Source organism: Phyllostomus discolor, chromosome 2 (genome assembly GCF_004126475.2).
Source record: "Phyllostomus discolor isolate MPI-MPIP mPhyDis1 chromosome 2, mPhyDis1.pri.v3, whole genome shotgun sequence".
NCBI lineage: Eukaryota > Metazoa > Chordata > Mammalia > Chiroptera > Phyllostomidae > Phyllostomus > Phyllostomus discolor.
The window spans coordinates 106,509,218-106,514,679 of NC_040904.2; the positions used below are offsets into that span (position 1 = coordinate 106,509,218).

At 46.2% G+C, this 5,462-nt stretch overlaps 1 pseudogene; it reads right to left on the reverse strand.

Moving 5' to 3' along the window:
• Positions 1-4,030: 4,030 nt before the first annotated feature.
• On the reverse strand, positions 4,031-5,242 carry LOC114490983 (annotated as a pseudogene).
• Positions 5,243-5,462: the final 220 nt, after the last annotated feature.

Genomic DNA, 5,462 nt, shown 5'->3' on the forward strand with positions numbered 1-5,462 from the left:
TTATTGTAACCTGCATTTGTTCATCTAATTTGTGACCAAAATCAACCAATTCTGTGAGCTTTCTGATCACCAGTGTTTTGAACTGTGCATCTGATAGGTTGGCTATCTCTCGGTCGCTTAAAAGGATAAGTTCTGGGGCACTGATTTGTTCTTCTGTTTGAGCCACCTCTCTCTCTCTTTTTTTTTTTTTTTTTTTGGTCTGGTCACTCCTGTTATGGTGAGGGGCGGAGCCTTAGGTGTTCACCAGGGCTGGGCACCCCAGTCACTAGATTGTGGTGTTGTATGTGGGGGCGGAGTCGAGAGGGAACACTGGCGGTAGCTCCGCTCTCCCTGGGACCTTAGTCCCTTCTCTGGGGTCCTGGGTTGCACGCTCTGCCCTGCTCCACGATCGCTGCCTCACTGGGTCTGCCAGCTGCCGCTTGTATACTCAGGGTCCACCCGCTGCGATCTTGCGCACCCTGGATGCCTTATGCACCCAACTTGCTCTGCTCTCTGCGCTGTGACCTGCACCTGGCTGCTCGTGTCTGCCCCTCCTACCGATCTGGATGAATGGGTCTATTTCAACTTCTTGGCTGTCTGACTTCCATTCAGATAAATTTTCTGTCAGTTCTGGATGTTATTCTGCCTCTAAATTGTTGCTGTTCCAATCTTGGTTGTGCGTGGAGGTATGGTGCATCCACCTATGCCTCCATCTTGGCCGGAAGTCCTTCTTTTTAAATATAATTTATTGAATATGCTATTACAGCTGTCCCATTCCCCCCCGCTTTATTCCCCTTCACCCTGCACACTCCCTCCCACCCACATTCCCCCATTTTACTTCATGTCCATGGGTCATACATGTAATAAGTTCTTTGGCTTCTACATTCTCTATACTATTCTTAACCTCCCCCTGTCTATTCTGTACCTACCATTTATACTACTTATTCTCTGTACCCTTCCCCCCTCCCACTCCCTTGCCGATAACCCTACATGTGATCTCCATTTCTGTGGTTCTGTTACTGTTCTAGTTGTTTGCTTAATTTGTTTTTGTTTTAGATGTGGTTGTTAATAACTGTGAGTTTGTTGTCATTTTACTGTTCATAGTTTTGATCTTCTTTGTCTCAGGTAAGTTCCTTTAACATTTCATATAATAAGGGCTTGGTGATGTTGAACTCCTTTAACTTGACCTTATCTGGGGAGCACTTTATCTGCCCTTCCAATCTAAATGATAGCTTTGCTGGATAGAGTCATCTTGGATGTAGGCCCTTGCCTTTCATGACTTGAAATACTTCTTTCCAGCCCCTTCTTGCATGCAAGATTTCTTTCGAGAAATCAGCTGATAGTCTATGGGAACTCCTTTGTAGATAAATGTCTCCTTTTCTCTTCCAGCTTTTAAGATTCTCTCCTTACGTTTAATCTTGGGTAATTTAATTATGATGTGCCTTGGTGTGTTCCTCCTTGGGTCCAACTTTTCTGGGACTCTCTGAGCTTCCTGGACTTCCTGGAAGTCTATTTCCTTTGCCAGATTGGGAAAGTTCTCCTTCATTATTTGTTCAAATGAGTTTTCAATTTCTTGCTCTCCCTCTTCTCCTTTTGGTACTCCTATGATTCAGAGGTTGGAATGTTTAAAGATGTCCTGGAGGTTCCTAAACCTCTCCTTGTTTTTTTGAATTCTTGTTTCTTCATTTTGTTCTGGTTGAATGTGTCTTTCTTCCTTCTGCTCCAAACTGTTGATTTAAGTCCCAGTTTCCTTCCCACCACTGTTGGTTTCCTGTTCATTTCCCTTTATTTCACTTTTTATAGCCTTAATTTTTTCATCTAATTTGTGGCCCTATTCAACCAATTCTGTGAGCATCCTGATTACCAGTGTTTTTAACTGTGCATCTGATGGGTTGGCTGTCTCTTTGTCACTTAGTTGTATTTTTTCTGGAGCTTTGATCTGTTCTTTCATTTGGGCCATTTTTTTTTGCCTTGGTGCACCTGTTACATAGTAAGGGGCGGAGCCTTAGGTGTTCACCAGGGCGGGGCAACCCATGTCATTGCCTTGTGATGCTGTATGGGGTGGGGAAGGGGTCCGAGAGGGAACAATGCCACTTGCTCCACTTTCAGCTGTCCTTCAGTCACTTTCCTCACTACCCACAATAAAATTGGGCCTTTCTGGTGTTAATTCCCAGGTGGGTGGACTTGTATACTTTATAGGACCCTGTTGGTCTTTCCAATAAACTCTCCTGTGAGGCTGGAGTTTCTCCCACTGCCACCTCAACCCCCACAGATGTTTTCAGTCAGAGGTTTGAGGCTTTATTTCCCCACACTGGAACCCTGGGTTTTGGGGTCTATTTTGCTCCCCAGTTTTTCCTCCCAGTTTATCTTCACACGAATGTGGGACTACCCAGTCTGCAAACCTCCACCTTGCTGGGTCCACCAGCTGCGGCCTCGCCATGAGTCCTTTCTGTACGGCTGCCCATCTCCACCCTTCCTACTGGTCTGGATGAATATTTCTTCTTTAACTCCTTGGTTGTCGGGCTTCCCTACAGTTCGATTTTCTGTCAATTCTGGTTGTTTTTTGGTTTTAAATTTGTTGTCCTTCTTTTGGTTGTGCAAGGTGGCACAGTGTGTCTACCTACTCCTCCATCTTTGCGGGAAGTCTGTTATTCTTAGTTGGCCTCATGACTAATGAAACAAGTGCTTCTTACTTGCTCTGACCACTGGGTGGCACTACAGACTTGGTTCTGTGACTACATATTTTGGTCTGAAAAGCAGCTTTTGTGTTTGAACCGTATAATAGTGCCGTTTTTGTTGTTGTTGTTTTGTAGGTTAAAACCACCCGATTATCTGCAGTTTCATATGATTGTAGCTAAATTTTTCAGTGCTGCTGGCCCTGTGCTGTTTCCTTTTGGCTTTGTCTCAGCTAAACCCTGACCCATTCCAAGGACTCACCAGCTGCAGTCTTTACGATGCCTGGGCGGTGCCTGCCACACTGATGATCTGGGCCTGCTTTATTACACCCACTAGTCAGCTGGACTTGGTGCCAGAGATGCAGGGTCATGGGCCTATCCAGGCTGGGAAGAGAGAGAGAGCTAGAAAGATAACATCAGAGTTAAGGGCAGAGCCAGAGATAATAGAGACACAGTAGACTGGTGGTCCCAGGAATTTGATTTGTAGAAGCAGAGGTATCTCACTTTCACATGAGCACAAATTTCCTTGCTGAAACCAGGAAGCCATTTCCTAAGAAACTCAAAGGACACACCATGCCCAGGTGACCCCAATCTCTGTTCCATGCGTCCTGGTTGCCTCATTTCCTCATGAGGGGCCCTGGCCCTGGGCCTCCAGCATTGTAAAAGACGTTGAGAAACAAAGATCTCAGATCATTAACAGAACTGACTGGTGACTCTAAGAGGTAGGAAGGAGTGACTTGCCTGAAGTCTGGATGGGGCTGTAGGCCCCATAGCTCCCTGGGCCCAGAGCAAGCCCACAGGCAAAGAGTCAACTGTGTCTGACCTAACTGTGATTGCACAGTGGGATAGGGGTGGGGAGTTCCTTTGTGCCAACCATCTGGGCCTCTCCAGCCAAAGAACCCAGGGTTTTTCATATATAGATGGACTTGAAGGAATAGGGTCACTTATGAGTAACTTTTTCATATTTGTGTGTTTAACAATTTTTTTCAGAGACAAGGCTTCAGAGATGAAAGATTTTTGTGTACGTGTGTGTGAATGATTCAAGGGGATTTTTGAAAAATAGCTATCTTTTAGAAATATAAGGATGGTTTAATATAGGAAATCTCCCCCGGCTGGCGTAGCTCAGTGGATTGAGCATGGGCTTCGAACCAAGTGTCGCAGGTTCGATTCTCAGTCAGGGTACATGCCTGGGTTGCAGGCCATGACCCCCAGCAACCTCACATTGATGTTTCTCTCTCTCTCTCTCTCTCTTCCTCCCTTTCTTCTCTAAAAATAAATAAATAAATAAACAAACAAACAAATAAATAAATATAGGAAATCTATCAATATAATTTATCATATTAATAGATGAAATGAGAAAAGTCATATGACCACTTTCAAAAAGGCTAAAAAATTCAATAGTTTAATCTTAGTAAACACTCCTTTTTGGGGGGTGAAATGTAGTGAACTTTATTGACCATACACAACAAGGTAGGGCTCCCTAAGCCCCTTTCCTTCTTCGGAGGGTCTGTGGTGAAAACTCTGGAGGTCAGGAGATACTCAGCATGTTAGGGGATCAACTTGGGGCAAGGACTTCCCAGGAACTGAGGGCTTCTCTTCCTGTCACTGGGGCTGCTGGTCCAGGGGCTCTTAGTCCCTGGAAGCCATGTGGGCCATAAGGCCCACCACCATGTTGCCGTGGCCAGATTCATTGTCATACCAAGAAATGAGCTGGATAGAACGGTCATTGAGGGCAATGCCAGCCCCAGCATTGAAGGTGGACAAGTGGGTGTCAGTGTTAAACTCGCAGGAGACAACCTGGTCCTTGGTATAGCCCAGGATGCTCTTCAAGGGGCCCTCTGATGACTGCTTCACTACCCTCTCGATATTTCATATTTGGCAGCTTTCTCCAGGCACTAGGTCAGATCCACAACTTCCACAACTGACACATTGGGGGTGGACACAAGGAAGGCCATGCCAGTGAGCTTCCCATTCATCTCAGGGATGACCTTGCTCACAGCTTTGGCAGTGCCAGTAGAAGCAGGATAATGTTCTGGGTAGCCCCTTGGCCTTCACACCACAGCTTCCCAGAGGGGCCATCACCAGTCTTCTGGGTGATAGTGATGGCGTGGACTGTTGTCATGAGTCCCTTCACCATGCTAGAGTTGTCATGGATGACCTTGGCCAGGGGGCCAAGCAGTTGGTGGTTCAGGAGACATTGCTGACAGTCTTCAAGGAGGTGTCATACCTGTCATGGTTCACACCTGTCACAAACATGGGGACATCCACAGGAGGGGCAGAGATGATGACCCTCTTGGCTCCTCCCTTTAAGTGAGCCCCAGCCTTCTGCAAAGTAGTGAAGATACCAGTGGGCTCCATAACATACTCAGCACCAGCATCACCCCATTTGATGCTGGGAGATGTCACTCCGGGAAGATGGAGATGGACTTTCCATTGATGAAAAGCTTCCTGTTCTCAACCTTGACTGTGCCTTTGAACTTGCCATGAGTAGAATCATGCTGGAACATGTAGACCATGTAGTTGAGGTCAATGAAGGATTCATTGATGGCCACAACATCCACTTTGCCAGAGTTAAAAGCAGCCCTTTTAAGGAGCCCTTTAAAGCAGCACCTGTGACCAGGTGCCCAATACAGCCAAGTCTATTCACTGAGAACTTCACCATCATGTCTCAGGGTTGCAGTGGCACTGAGCAGGAAGACACAGCTGTCTGCTTAACAAGAGGAGCAGAGAGCCTTGGTAAACACTTCTAATGAAATGAAAATAGGGGGAGAGAGAGAGAGAGAGAGAGAGAGAAAATAGGCATCTACT